The following is a 16,385-nucleotide window of genomic DNA, read 5'->3' on the forward strand; positions in this document are numbered from 1 at the left end:
CCAATGAGGGGGTGTAAGACTCTGGATACTGGAGGCTGAGATCTCACTGCTGGTGTCCCTGAAATATAGTTACATAATTAGTCCGGCTGAAAAAAAGACAAAAGTCCACCCAGTTCAACCATTAAAAAAAAAGTTATATTCCTATACCCATAGCTTCCAAGGAAAAACAGCGCTGTGAGAGTGCTACAGTTAAGCCTCACTAGGAGGTGTTCCTTTATTCAAACAAAAGCCAGTGTAGATTGCAAGAGATGCCTGGGCCAGGGGTGGACGACCCGTCCTATCTGATGGAGATGGAATGAGGCAGGGAGTACTCCTGTCGCTGGCAGTGGACCACGTGACCGCGGTGTCCCAGAATGAAGTCACCCTGATCTACGGATGAAGTGTGAGTGAAGAACCAGCTCTGGATCGCAAACCAAGAGGAGGCCGGTAACCTGGACAACGCGTTTCGCATGCATGCACCTTCTTAAGTCCTCCTGGGTATATCCTATATCCACAGTTGATCTAGAGGAAGGCAAAAAAAAACAGCAAAGCATGATCCAATTAGCTCCTGCAGGGAAACAAATTACTTCCTGATCCCCCCGAGAGGCAATCGGATATTCCCTGGATCAACTTTACCTATAAATGTTATATCCAGTTATATTCTGTGTATCTAGGAAAGAATCCAGGCCTTTTTAAAAGCAATCCACTGAGCTGGCCAGAACCAACTCTTGAGGGAGTCTATTCCACAATATATAAGAAGCCAGGGGTAATGCAACCTGCCGAAATCTATAAAAAAAAGAGACATCCATACTGAACGGATGGGACCTACGTTTATACATTTTAGGTTCCAGCACAGCGCAAGCTTCTCTGATTTTGCTGCAAGCGATTAGCTATCTCTGACTAAGGTCTGAATTTTTAAAGTGCTGTAAACCTCAGACTTGAAATATACAGTCAGGTCCATAAATATTGGGACATTGACACAATTCTAACATTTTTGGCTCTATACACCACCACAATGGATTTGAAATGAAAAGAACAAGATGTGCTTTAACTGCAGACTGTCAGCTTTAATTTGAGGGTATTTACATCCAAATCAGGTGAACGGTGTAGGAATTACAACAGTTTGCATATGTGCCTCCCACTTGTTAAGGGACCAAAAGTAATGGGACAGAATAATAATCATAAATCAAACTTTCACTTTTTAATACTTGGTTGCAAATCCTTTGCAGTCAATTACAGCCTGAAGTCTGGAACGCATAGACATCACCAGACTCTGGGTTTCATCCCTGGTGATGCTCTGCCAGGCCTCTACTGCAACTGTCTTCAGTTCCTGCTTGTTCTTGGGGCATTTTCCCTTCAGTTTTGTCTTCAGCAAGTGAAATGCATGCTCAATCGGATTCAGGTCAAGTGATTGACTTGGCCGTTGCATAACATTCCACTTCTTTCCCTTAAAAAACTCTTTGGTTGGTTTTGCAGTATGCTTTGGGTCATTGTCCATCTGCACTGTGAAGCGGCGTCCAATGAGTTCTGAAGCATTTGGCTGAATATGAGCAGATAATATTACCCGAAAACACTTCAGAATTCATCCTGCTGCTTTTGTCAGCAGTCACATCATCAATAAATACAAGAGAACCAGTTCCATTGGCAGCCATACATGCCCACGCCATGACACTACCACCACCATGCTTCACTGATGAGGTGGTATGCTTAGGATCATGAGCAGTTCCTTTCCTTCTCCATACTCTTCTCTTCCCATCACTCTGGTACAAGTTGATCTTGGTCTCATCTGTCCATAGGATGTTGTTCCAGAACTTTGAAGGCTTTTTTAGATGTCGTTTGGCAAACTCTAATCTGGCCTTCCTGTTTTTGAGGCTCACCAATGGTTTACATCTTGTGGTGAACCCTCTCTATTCACTCTGGTGAAATCTTCTCTTGATTGTTGACTTTGACACACATACACCTACCTCCTGGAGAGTGTTCTTGATCTGGCCAACTGTTGTGAACTGGTGTTGTCTTCACCAGGGAAAGAATTCTTTGGTCATCCACCACAGTTGTTTTTGTTCTTCCGGGTCTTTTGGTGTTGCTGAGCTCACCGGTGCATTCCTTCTTTTTAAGAATGTTCCAAACAGTTGTTTTGGCCATGCCTAATGTTTTTGCTATCTCTCTGATGGGTTTGTTTTGTTTTTTCAGCCTAATGATGGCTTGCTTCACTGATAGTGACAGCTCTTTGGATCTCATCTTGAGAGTTGACAGCAACAGATTCCAAATGCAAATAGCACACTTGAAATGAACTCTGGACCTTTTATCTGCTCATTGTAATTCAGATAATGAGGGAATAACACACACCTGGCCATGGAACAGCTGAGAAGCCAATTGTCCCATTACTTTTGGTCCCTTAAAAAGTGGGAGGCACATATGCAAACTGTTGTAATTCCTACACCGTTCACCTGATTTGGATGTAAATACCCTCAAATTAAAGCTGACAGTCTGCAGTTAAAGCACAGCCATTGTGGTGGTGTATAGAGCCAAAAATGTTAGAATTGTGTCGATGTCCCAATATTTATGGACCTGACTGTAAACAAAGCATATCCCTTTATAGCGTGTACTTGTCTCAATTAAGAGTAATTTCTGTCTTCTGCTGCATTCCTCAGCTATCAGCATTAATCACTTCTGACAAGTTTTTCTGACACCAAGAGAAAAATGGTGACATGAGAGGGCACTGCCAGTGATTGACAGCCTCAGCTCTGTTCCTGTGTGGAGTGGGAGGGAGTGTCCTTTCCCTCCAATCAGCTCTCAGATCTCTCCTCACTGATCTAACGTCAGCTCCCCAGCCCCTGCTTTTTAGAGCTGAGAGATGCTGTTTAAATTCTGCACTTTGAATGGATATAAGGGAAAGACGGTTGTAGATAGACAGGTACAACTTATGTAGAAGGATTTGTTTCATCTCTGTGTATCCTCTGTGTATTCACTTCACTGGGTATATATAAAAGTTGGCAACCACCTTATGTTATGCCAGTGACTAGAGCAGATTTACCTGACAATATATTTTAATAGAGGCAACCTCCCTAAACTTAGAGGCTTTCAAGTATTTTAATGGAACACAGCCTTAAAGTGGGAGAGTGACAAAAAAGAAGCACAGTTGGAAGACAGTTGTCACCCCATAACAGAAATCACCTGAACAAAGACCTTCGCCATAGCATCACCAGGCCTTAAAAAGATTGATAGCTTTTAAAATCACTTTAACATATTAAGGTTTATATGGGATTTTAGTGATTTGTTTAGCTCTACTTTAATGATCAGATGGATTGAAAATAATAAAGAGATGAATGCTATGCAGAGAATGGGCTATGAAAGGTTTAATCTGCAGGAATCTGTCCAAGGATATTGAGGCCAGGAGTATATTAAGGTGACACCAGAGGACAAAAACAAATGTATGATGAATTTATTGAGTAATAGTATATGGAAAAGAGAAAATGAACACTAGTGCACTGAATGACACTGGTAAACAAGTGAAGTGGGAAGAGCAAGCAAACAACCAAGAAATCAGAAGTACAGTAACTATAGTACAGAACACAAAATACTAGAGACATGGGGAACTGAGATACTGGACACCTAGCAGGAACAAACAGGCACAGAAAACTAGGTACGGTGACGGTACGGTGATTAAAGGAATACTAAATATCAGGTTGCACAGGGCCAGATTAGCATACCACACTAAAATGCATATATGTAAATGAAGCTAGGGGTAAAGATTTGCTTGCTGTATAGGCTCATTTGCACCTCCAGTGAAAAGTGATCCACAGCAGATTGCTTTTCACCACTTGGTTGAGTAGAAGTAGCAGCACAGCCACATTCAGTTGAATGGATCACGGTAGACGGGTGGTACTGAACACAGATTCCAACAGGAGGGGTAATTTTTGCATGTCTACAACCTTGTCCACGGCCTTTGCAGCCTATGGGTAAGCAGTTGGGGAAGGGGGGTGGTAAAAAAAAGTCTTCAACTGCATGTTTATACCATATATCTTATTCTTTATTTGGTGCGGTTTTCAGTAACATCTTTTCAGCTTTTTTTAGTGTTTTTGCATTAGTGTTTAGCAACGTTTTGCCGCTTTTAGCTGCGTTTTTCCGCCGGTTTGCAGCGTTTTACAGCATTAGAGTGTTTTGACAGCTAAAAAACTCCTCTAGAAACCCACTAGTTATGGTTTTTTTTTCTAGCCAGAAGATGTCCCAGCCAAAAAACGTTGATTACAGTCTATGTGTGCATGGACACATAGGATAACATGCTGGGGAGTTTACTGGCTGTAGAAAAAAATGTCAAAAGCCAAAAACAGCCATTGTACAAATGTCAAGTGTACTTGAGGGCTAATACTGAACAACCTTCTTCATCCTCTGAAGGCTCAACTGCATGGTACAGACCAGTGGTAAGGAGGCTATGCTACCTCCCATTTCACAATCTGATTTCTGTTTTCATGATAATCATGATAATAATCGTATTCCATAACCGGTGATAGGAGTGGAGCCTCTTTTCCGCTTATTTTTATGCATCCTAATTTCCAGACACCGCCCTGACTTTAAAATCTTCATCATCTGGAGGGAAATCACTAAGCATTCAAATCTGAATCATATTAAAATGTAAAAAGACTAGCCGATAGCAAAACACAAGGTAAAATCCGTCCTCTAAGAATATACAGAAAACCTAATTTGAGTCTGTTTTCAAAGCATACTATACCGCTGTGTCCATGAATTTCTGAATGGTTAGCAAGCATGGACTAGAAAAATGGGGCACAGTGATAGAAATCTATGGTGAGGGTTTGGATCTCTGCTACACAACAAACTGCATGAGACATGAAAGGCAGAGAGCGCGCTGAATACAGAGTAACATTGACAGCATGTTCAGCAATTTCCTCACATTAATTTCTTCATGGAGAATAAATGAGGAAGGCAGACTCTATGTCAGCCAGTGATGATAAGCTGTGAGTGGCAGTTGAAAGTTACAGTGTAGGCCTCTGGGGACGTCTTCCGTTGCGACTGTGCTCAGCAAAGAAAGTGTGGATGTAACACGCCAAACTCGCTTGAAGTTTTTCTTTTACAAGTTTGATGTAGTGGAAGATATCTGCGAAAATGTAAGGATCTCCGGTATGACAGATGGCAGTAGAAGTACGAAAAACTGCAAATGACATTAACAAATGATTTCAAATATTGTCTGCCAAACAATATTTACTGTAAACCTATACATAATGACTTACTTCCAATGAGTACTTAGGCTGCGGAAAATCGGAAGCTCCATGGGATAGGGTACATATATGAACCATAGTGTTCTGGTAATGGCTCAGGAGGAGTGTGATAGGGGCTAATTTAAAGGATAGGTTCACCTTTGGGAACAGGTTACCCTTTTTTTGGGTGGAACATGTAACATGTTCCCATAGCCGCAGCTGCCCACCGACAGATGATACGGGGAGAAGTCTCCTCGTACTATCTGTCAAATTTGAACAGCGTGGCCGTGCTGGGCTCCGCCCACACAGACGCATCATTCATTCACGGACTTCCGTTAATGAATGAACTACAAATCCCAACAGCCTTAGTGGCTGTGGGCTTGTAGTTTTCAATGAATTACCACGGCGCCGTAGAACCCCGTGGTAGTTCATTGAAGCTCCTTGTCAGAATATCTGCTTGCTTGTATATCCCATAAAGCTAGCAGATATACTGACAGGTCTGCAGGAGACCTGCATGGCAACAGTGATCTACTGATCGCTGGTGCAATATCTGCTTGCTTGTATATCCCATACGGCTAGCAGATATACTGACAGGTCTGCAGGAGACCTGCATGGCATCAGTGATCTACTGATCGCTGGTGCAATGCTTTTCAGGCTCCTGTAGACCAAAAAAATAATAAATGCACATTTTTATACCTGCAAAAAAATGTGGATTTATTGTTTTTGTCTAAAAGATGAACTTATCCTTTAAAGTGGTTCTAAAGCCTTCAGGTTTTTCAGCTTAATGCATTCTAGCATTAAGGTGCAACACCTTCTGTGCTGCAGGATCCCCCCCAGCCTCTCCTTATACTTACCTAAGCCTGATCCGATCCTGCGATATGCACGAGAGCAGCGGCTCTTGTTGCTGTCTCCCTCCTCCCTGGGCAGATTGATAGCAATGGCTCCCGCTGCTGTCAATCAAATGCTGTGCCAAGCCAGTGGGGAGAGGGGCTGAGCCCCCTGCTCTGTGTCAATGGACGCAGACAGGGCTGCTCAGGAACGAGCCCACACGGATGCCCCCATGGAACATGGCTTTCAATGGAGGCACCCGCCAAAGTGTAGGAGCCTGGAGCGCCAATGGGGGACACCAGAAGAAAAGGATCCATGCTGCTTTGTGCAAAACCACTGCACAGAGCAGGTAAGTAGAACGTGCCCCCCCCCTTTATACTTATTTAAGCCTGATCCGATACAGCAATGTGCATGAGAGCAGCGGCTCTTGTTGCTGTCTCCCTCCTACCTGGGCAGACTGATAGCAATTGCTCCTGCTGCTGTCAATCAAATGCTGTGCCGAGCCAGCGGGGGGGTGGGGCTAAGCCGCCTGCTCTGTGTCAATGGACGCAGACAGGGCTGCTCAGGAGCGAGCCCACACAGGTACCCCCATGGAACATAGCTTTCCATTGAGGCACCCTCCAAAGTAGAGGAGCCTGGAGCACCGGGGGGGACACCAGAAGAGGAGGATCTGGGCTTCTCTGTGAAAAACCACTGCACAGAGCAGGTAAGTAGAACATGTTTGTTATTTTAGGTGCACAAAAAAATGAAGATTTATTGTCACTTTAATCAAGGTTCTGGTCTGTTCTTCAGATATAGTCTGTCCCTGGTTGGTTTACATTTTTGGGAGGAGCAGTAGTTTTCAGCACTGGTATTTCACGTTAAAGCCCAATTGATCTTTCAGTTTAAATCAGCTAACTGCATTCCAGGTGCATCAAAATAAACAGTATGCAAAATCTTACAGTTCATCTTATTTAGAAAGCCGCGTCCCTAATAGAAAGCCCTATCCCCTGCCAGCATGCTGCAGAGAGGGACCAGAGTAGAAGCAGTAGTCTCCCTGCAGAGGTCTGACTCACCCCCTCTTGAGTCAGAGCTTGAACGCTCCAAGCAGGGAGCATGAGCTTATCTGATACAAAGATATAATGGTTTGACTCAGCAGGGGGGGTGTTGGACCTCTGGAGAGAGACTACTGATTCCACACAGAAAGCAAAGGTACTTACTGGAGTTACAGGATTATTCTTGCAATTGCCAATGACTTTATAGAGCACTGCAGTGAAAATTTGAGGAGAAGAATGTATAGACACTGGAAGAAGGTATAGACTTCAGACAGGGCGGAGGGAAAGTAGTTGGGAATTTATTTATTCTGACAAAATTACTTTCAAGTCTTCCTATTGTTTTTATGATACATAGTTACATAGTCAGTCTGGCTGAAAAAAGACAAAAGTCCATCCAGTTCAACCATTAAAAAAAAAAAGTCCTTAAATTCAATTTACAAAGCTAACTAGGATAAGTATAAAAGCAACAGTTATTCCTGATAATCCAATGAAATGTAAAATGACAGTTACATGGCTAAAATAAAGATCCCTATCCTTGTGTTAAAGCTCTTTGATCTGAGCCTATAGTTATCCTATACACATAGGGGGTTATTTACTAAAACTGCATGGTGCACAATCTGGCACAACTCTGCATAGAAACCAGTCAGCTTCCAGGTTTTATTGTCAAAGCTTAATTGAACAAGCTGATGTTAAAAGCTGATTGGCTGCCATGCACAACCAGATTATGAGTGCACCCGTGTTAGTAAATACCCCTCATTATTTTACAAACATTTTATTGGATTTTCAAAATTTTTAAGACAATTTTTCCCTGGAAAAGGGATACAGGAAGTACAACAATTAGCGCAGTGTGGATCTATAGAAACATAGTTGGTACAGAGTCACAAGATAAGCAGTATATAATAAGTCAATACAATCAGGATGTGTAGAGATTCTGTGCATAGCCCTACAGAACAGACAGTGAACTGTCCACATGTGCTTTTGTCTAGAAACTGGAACTTTATTCAGAGAAATTACATAGAACTCCACCACGGACCTACAAACACTGCCCTCCACTTGTTGATATAGTTGTTGCACAAAATACATGAACAATGCACTCCAACACCCCAACTCAACAACTACTCCTCATATTAGATCTCAGTTCTATAAATCGGTTTCTTGTAAGGGACTTGTCAAAGCATCTGATCCACTTTTGTTTCTCATGGTTTGGAAATCTTTGCATCTCATCCCATGAATTTGGCTCTGGTTTTAATGCTACGCAATCAACATAGGACAGACATTTGGCTGGGATGCCTTTATTGCTTCAGGCGGATTTCCTGACTGAAGCCTCTTGTGGCCTGGTTGTTTATTTTACAGTATTTGGATTGTCTGCATTAATTTTTATTTCTGAGTCACTTTGTTGCTTGTTGTCACGTGACACTGGTGTGGAATTTCCCTCAGATTGAAGCGTTTGTGTTAGTTCATGAAATTGTGACCACACTGAAGTTTCATCTGTAATTTTATCTTTTGTAAGTAAGATATCCCCTTTTTGTGATGGCACAACTGTCACCTCGGAAGGTGCCTTGTTTCGTGAGCTTCCACTCTTAAACTAATCTTTTATAAGTACAGGAACATATAGGACATTTTTCACAGGTATCTTTCTGGTGACACTCTGGGGAAATATGACAGTAAAGAAAACCGTCTACTGATTTTTCTAATTCCATTATTTGCCCATTAACTGTGGTGATTTTGATTCTGTTTTACTCTGGGCAAGGTGATTAAAGAAATTTCTGTCATTTGTCATGTGACTTGTAGCTCCTGAATCAATGCAGCATGCCTACAAAAATGAGGTGCAACTTTTGGATTGAAAAACATATTCATTCATTTTTCATAAGAAAAATCAGTTTCTTTCTTCAAATTTTTGGCCTTTTGTAGTTAAGTTTGTTTTTAAATCCTAGCTTTCCAGATTCTGCAATCTGCTTTTAAATGGTCCTGTTTCTTGCACACTCACGTTTCTTGTTGCATGTTACTGTTTTCATTCCTATTTTTAATCTTTAAAGCAGTTTAGAAGCACTGTCACTATTAATGCTTTCTGTTTTATGCTTATATTCATCCATATTCCAATGTCAGTTCATTATCTGAACGTGCATCAAGTGCTGTGACAAGTGATTTATAACGTTCTGGTACACCACTAAGTAATAGTGCTGCAACATGAAATGTATTTCATCTATACCTCTCAGGCGTTCAACCATTTCCAGGGTGTGCCTTATGTATTCCTGCATATCTTGGCATTTCATCAGCTTTGTTTGGTATAGCTTTCTAATCAAATACAGTTTATTGCTGAGATTAGCTCTTTCATGCACCTTCTGTATTCCTTCTTACATTTCTTTAGCAGTTTCACACTTACTTATATGTATGATTTGATCATCTTCTATGTTAAGATTGTGCTCTGAGCTTTTTGGTCTTTCTCTATCCACTGATCTGAAGGTGTCCAGGCCTGACTTCAGTTATACATTTCCACATACCTTCTCTTATTAGCAGCAATTTCATCTTGAATTTCCAGGACTGGGAGTTCTGGTTTGTTATCTTTTCAAATGAAAGCTTTGTTGCAGCTGTGTTTCTGACCATTTTCTTTTATTTATGTTGCAGCCTTTTTTCTGTTACTGTAGCTTGCATTTCTTTGCTGTAGCTGGCTATGACTGGGTGTATAGGTCTCTGTGGATGCCAAATTTCTTATCTGTGTCTCCGGTCTTTAGCTTCTCCATGCAGGAATGCATTAATGTACTACTAGGCCCATAAGAGCACATGTGGTTTGTGCACTGTCTGTTCTGTTGGGCTATATACAGAGATTCTGTATATAGCTCAACAGAACAGACAATGCACAAACCACATGTGCTCTTATCTGTTGCTTCATTGCTAACAGGAAACAGGAATGTTATTCAGTGAAAAGACATAGAGATCCATCACAGGTGCAGCTACAAGCCTACAAACACTGCCATCCACTGGATGATGTAGTTGTTGCCCAAAATACATGAATAATGCCCTCCAACAGGATGCTACAGTAATATTACAGAAATTCTAATGTAGCGCCCTCTTCTAGTTATGCTGCTAGGTTATATTGTTAGCTTCTCTGTAATCAGTGGAGCAGTGATCTACTGTTCTTGTCTAGTCAGAGTTTCCTAAGCTGGGTGTTTGATTTCTCCCACCTGCTTCTGGAAGAATCATCCCAAATATAGGTCAGGGAGGAGTCAAATGTCCAGTATGAATATTTATCATGCCTTAGCCAATCCCTGGAAGAAGGCAACCAGAAGGAGTCTGGGGAGATGATAAATGTTTGGAAGGCCTTTCCACAGTGTTCTGTTCCCTCCAGGGAGGGTTCCAGTTCTTCTGGGGCTGCTGGCCCTGGAAGATGGCTAACGATGGCTAGTCTGGGCCTCAGCAGGTGCTGGGCTGAGGGCCTGGAAAAGATCGCTAAAGGATTATTCTCTGGAGGGCATCATCATGGAGTTTTGGTCTATGGATGCTGGATGGCTGTCAGCTCCTGGGACATGGTGAGTAAAGACTTGCTGTAGACTCTTGGGTGTGTAAATGGTAGACAGGAGCTAAATGGCAGATGCTAAGTGAACTGGGACTGCTCCTATGGAGTCCTAGATATACTGCCTATGCCTTGTTATCTTCAGGAAGGGCTACTTTGTAAAGATTAGCGAGAAGCTGTCCTGTTATTTCTGCTATAATTTGGAAGATCCTGATCCCTGAACCATCTCCTGTTCAAGTTCTTTAGTAATACATTCTAAAAAAGACATCCCCTATACTGAGCCTGTATTGGCAGTGTGCATGGAACTGTACATGTGATGGGCAGCCTCTAGCAGCCTCTGTACTAGTAAGGGAGACCTAGCTGTATTCTTTGAGGCCCCTCTGGGGGAGAGTGTTACACAAATAATCCAATTTAATACTAATAATGACAACTAGTCTTCTTTTGTGTCATATGTAATATTGCTATTACCCTTCTGAAATGGTGACTAGTCTTCTGGATTTCTTTTGTGACTTTTGTGATAATAAATAATGTAACGCTTTCACCCTCCCCCAGAAGCGTCCAAGGTTACACATGCGCCTCATGTCTTTTCAAGGACATGACCATGAGAGGTTTAATTTTTTTTTTCAGTTGTTGACACGGAGACACATATTTCATCATACAAAGTTCTGAATACCAAGGACATCATAATTCAGTGCAGTAACTTGAACCAGGAGAGAAAAAAAAAAGGGCATTATTCCATGAAACAACATATGGTATGTTCACAAAAATACTACACTTAGAGCTGTTTCCAGGAGAGAAGTGAAGCATTCGTAGTACTTGTGGCTGGAGCTCTTATTGAAACCTTAACAGTCAGCACATTGTATTATTGTCTCTTTATTGTGTACATGTACTATAAACCATTTTTATTTATTCTTTCTTTCAGTCCTTGCAAATTCTTGTTGGTATTTATGGCAAGAGTGGACACATTGATTATATTGCTTGAGCTATACAGGAATATAACACAAGGAGAAGGAGACCAGATGCGTAATCCAGACTCTTATCAGATGTGCATGAAAGGAGGCCTGTAGGAAGAAGTCTGAAGTCAGTTATCCTTCCACTTCTGGTTCACTAGGTGCCTCTGTAGATGCAAAATCTATACGAAAACTGTTATGTAGTTTCAAACTGTAGCGCTGTTTGGATGTCTTAATATATTATACTGTAAAAAACATTGTGTCCCAGTATTATGCAAAGGAGATGATCTGATTATGCCAAATGTCTTGTCTGTGTCCTTCCTTCTCAGGGACCACCAAGGGTCAGTAGTAGGGATGTGCCTATCCTCACCCCTGACAGATATGATGAGTCACGGTACATACATTTTTAACTGCTTTGTCCAATATAAAGGCAAAACATTAGGTTCACTTAAAATCCAACTTCAGGAAGATAAGCAGCATATCAGAAAGAAATCCCTGTGTAAACTCAGTCTCGACTTGCAGCATACACGTACATCAAGATTCTCTCTCTCTCTCTGCCCCTATATTACAGTTCTGGAGCAATTACCAATCGCCAATGCTGCCGATGCTGTCAATGCTATGGGTGGTACTGCAGAACTTGAGAGAGGTGATGTGGTATCACTGTGTGTCTTGATTGGGTATTTCTCCATTTTGTAAGGGCAAATTATTATTATACAGTATTTTAATTGCCAAAAAGTTTGCTCAGCGCTGTACATTATAGTGGGGGACAGTACATGAGACAATACAGTAACAATACAATACACGAGGGGTTCGAGGGCCCTGCTCCTTGGAGCTTACAATCTAGGAGGGAGGGGATAGTGGTACAGGAGTAAGTGGCTGTGGGGGATGGAGTGGTAGGAGCAGTGGAGGAGATTGGCTGTTAGGCGAGGGCATTGTAGGCTTCCCTGAAGAGATGGGTTTTCAGCCTAAAGGTGAGGAGGGTAGATGACAGTCTGATGGATTAGGGTAGTGAATTCCAGAGGATGGGGGAAGACCTGGAGAAGTCCTGGAGTCGGGCATGGGAGGAGGAGACCAGGGAACTGGAGAGTAGGAGGTCTTGTGAGGAGCGAAGGGTATGTGTTAGGTGGTATGTGGATATCAGGTCGGTGAGGTAGTTTGGGGCAGTATTATGAATAGCTTTGTATGTCAATGTTAGTAGTTTGAATTTTATGCGTTGGGCAATCGGAAGCCAGTGGAGGGAATGACAGAGGGGGGTGGCGGATACTGAGTGGTTGGTAAGGTGGATAAGTCTGGCCGCTGAGTTCAGGATAGACTGAAGCACGGAGAGTCTGTGATGAGCTAAGACGGTGAGGAGAGAGCTGCAGTAGTCGAGTCGTGAGATAATAAGGGAGTGAATGAGTTGTTTAGTAGTGTCTGGGGTTAGGAACGAATGTATTTTGGAGATGTTGCGGAGGTGGAGCCTTCATGAAATTGCATGTATGTCCCCCATCCCAAAGTATGGGATGGGGGACATACAGAGAAGAATAAGCAGCAGAGGGTGAATGAGTGATCCAAATAGGGCACATGTCAAATTTGACTGAGTCACCTCTACTCATATAGGTATGTACTCTTCTTATATAGTACTTATACGAGTGGTCTTCAAAAAGTTTCTGTACTCTTATACATATATACAGTGCCATGAAGAAGTATTCATACCCCTTGAAACTTTCCACATTTTATCATGTTAGAACCAAAAACTTAAATGTATTTTATTTAGAGTTTATGTGATAGACTAACACAAAGAGGCACATAATTGTGAAGTGGAAGTAAAATGATAAATGCTTTTTAAATTTTTTTACAAATAAATATCTGAAAAGTAGGGAGTGCATTTGTATTCAGCCCCCTTTACTCTGATAACCCTAACTAAAAATCTAGTGGAACCAATTGCCTTCAGAAGTCATCTAATTAGTAAATAGAGACCACCTGTGTGTAATTTAATCTTATAAATATATATATATAAATATAGCTGTTCTGAGAATCCCTCAGAGGTTTGTTAGAGATTGTTAGTGCACAAACAGCATCATGAAGGCCAAGGGACACACCAAACAGGTCAGGGATAAAGTTGTGGAGAAGTTTAAAGCAGAGTTAGGTTATAAAAAAATATCCGAAGCTTTTAAAATCTCACAAAGCACTGTTCAATCCCTCATCCGAAAATGAAGAGTATGGTAAAACTGCAAACCTACCAAGACATGGCTGTCCACCTAAACTCACAGGCCAGTCAAGGAGAGCATTAATCAGAGAAGCAGCTAAGAGGTCCATGGTAACTCGGGAGGAGCTGCAGAGAAAAAAAGCCATTGTTGAAAGAAAGCCTTAAGAAGTCCCGTCTTCAGTTTGCGAGAAGCCATGTGGGGGACACAGCAAACATGTGGAAGAAGGCGCTCTAGTCAGATGCGACCAGAATTTTACTTTTTGGCCTAAAAGCAAAATGCTATGTTTGGGGGAAAACTAACACTGCACATCACCTTGAACACACCATCCCCACCGTGAAACATGGTGGTGGTGGCAGCATCATGTTGTGGGGATGCTTTTCTTCAGCAGGGACAGGAAAGCTGGTCAGAGTTGATGGGAAGATGGATGGAGCCAAATACAGGGCAATCTTAGAAGAAAATCGTTTAGAGTCTGCAAAAGACTTGAGACTGGGGTGGAGGTTCACCTTCCAGCAGGACAACGACTCTAAACATAAAGCCAGAGCTACAATGGAATGGTTTAGATCAAAGCATATTCATGTGTTAGAATGGCCCAGTCAAAGTCCAGACATAAATGCAATTGAGAATCTGTGGCAAGACTTGAAAATTGCTGTTCACAGACACTCCATCGAATCTGGCAGAGCTTGAGCTATTTTGCAAAGAAGAATGGGCAAAAATTTCTCTCTCTAGATGTGCAAAGCTGATAGAGACATTCCCAAAAAGACTTGCAGCTGTAATTGCAGCGAAAGGTGGTTCTACAAAGTATTGACTCAGGGGGGCTGAATACAAATGCACACCACACTTTTCACATATTTATTTGTAAACAGTTTTGAAAAACATTTATCATTTTCCTTCCACTTCACAATTATGTGCCACACAATATATTATGTTCCAACACAATATATTTTGGTTGTAACATGACAAAATGTGGAAAATCTCAAGGCACTGTTTATATATATATACTGCCCAAACAAAAAGTAAAGGAACCCTTTGAAAACACATCAGATCACAATGGAGAAAAATCTCATGCTGGATATCTTTACTGATATGGACTGGGTAATGTGTTGGGGATGTAAGGATGCCCCATCGTTTGATGAAAATGAAAATTATCAACCTACAGAGGACTGAATTCAAGGACACCTCGAAAATCAAAGTAAAACATTTCATTGCAGCAACTCAAAATGGTACTGAGTAGTTTGTATGGCCCCCCACGTGCTTGTATGCATGCCTGACAACATCGAGGCATGCTCCTAATGAGATGACGGATGGTTTCCTGGGTTATTTCCTTCCAGATCTGGGCCAGGTCATCACTGAGCTCCTGGGCAGCCTGAGGTTCAACCTGGCGGCGTTGGATGGACCAAAACATGATATCCCAGATGTGTTCTATTGGGTTTAGGTCAGGTGAGTGTGGGGGCCTTTCAATGGTATCAGTTCCTTCATCCTCCAGGAACTGCCTGCATATTCTCGCCACATGAGGCCAGGCATTGTCATGCACCAGGAGGAACCCAGGACCCACTGCTCCAGTGTAGGTTCTGACAAAGGGTCCAAGGATTTCATCACGATACCTAATGGCAGTCAGGGTGCCATTGTCTAGCCTGTAGTGGTCTGTGCGTCCCTCCATGGATATGGTTTCCCAAACCATCACTGACCCACCACCAAAACGGTCATGCTGAACGATGTCACAGGCAGTTAATGTTCTCCACGCCTTCTTCAGATGCTTCAACGTCTGTCACCTGTGCTCAGGGTGAACCTGCTCTTATCTGTGAAAGGCACACGATGCCAGTGGCGGACCTGCCAATTCTGGTGTTCAATGGCAAATGCCAATTGAGCTCTATGGTGTCTAGCAGTGAGCACAGGGCCCACTAGAGGATGTCAGGCCCTCAGGCCACCCTCATGAAGTCTGTATCTGATTGTTTGGTCAGAGACATTCACACCAGTGGCCTGCTGGAGGTCATTTTGTAGGGATCTGGCAGTGCTCATCCTGTTCCTCCTTGCACAAAGGAGCAGATACTGGTTCTGAAGATGGGTTAAGGACCTTCCACCTTTAAAACCATTCCTGTTTTGGGGGTCGTCTCATTGTTGCCCATCTAGTGCGCCTGTTGTTAATTTCAAAGCAGCTGAAACTGATTATCAACCCCCTCTGCTACTTAACTGATCAGATCAATATCCCAGGAGTTTAACTGGCTTGATGCTATACTCTGATTAAAAAATAGAGTATATATGTTTATATTTTTATTTTTTTTTTAAAGTGCGGAAACGTTTTAAAGAACCTTCATGTATACATATATACAGTCATGGCCGAAATTGTTGGCACCCTTGATATTTTTCCTGAAAATCAAGTATTTCACACAAAAAAGGTATTGCATTAACACATGTTTTGCTATACACATGTTTATTCCCTTTGTATGTATTGGAACAAATATAAAACAGAGGCAGAAAAGCAAATATGACATAATGTCACACAAAACCCCAAAAATGGGCTGGACAAAAGTATTGGCACCCTTAACTTAATATTTGGTTGCACACCCTTTGGAAAACATAACTGAAATCAGTCGCTTCCTATAACCATCAATAAGCTTCTGACACCTCTCACCCGGAATTTTGGACCACTCTTCCTTTGCAAACAGCTCCAGGTCTCTCTTATT

The 16,385-nt window shown here is 42.1% G+C and overlaps 1 long non-coding RNA gene across 1 annotated transcript in view; it reads left to right on the top strand.

Annotated features, from left to right (window-relative positions):
- LOC149457830 (uncharacterized) overlaps positions 1–11,802 on the top strand; it is a 35,035-nt gene extending 23,233 nt beyond the window's left edge. Inside the window, exon 3 of the long non-coding RNA XR_016313562.1 lies at positions 11,488–11,802. This is a non-coding gene — a long non-coding RNA (uncharacterized LOC149457830). The remainder of the gene's footprint in view (positions 1–11,487) is intronic.
- Positions 11,803–16,385: the final 4,583 nt, after the last annotated feature.

Source organism: Staurois parvus, unplaced genomic scaffold, assembly GCF_062004578.1.
Source record: "Staurois parvus isolate SC_StPar_1 unplaced genomic scaffold, SC_StPar_1.0 ptg000303l, whole genome shotgun sequence".
NCBI classification, from domain to species: Eukaryota; Metazoa; Chordata; class Amphibia; order Anura; family Ranidae; genus Staurois; species Staurois parvus.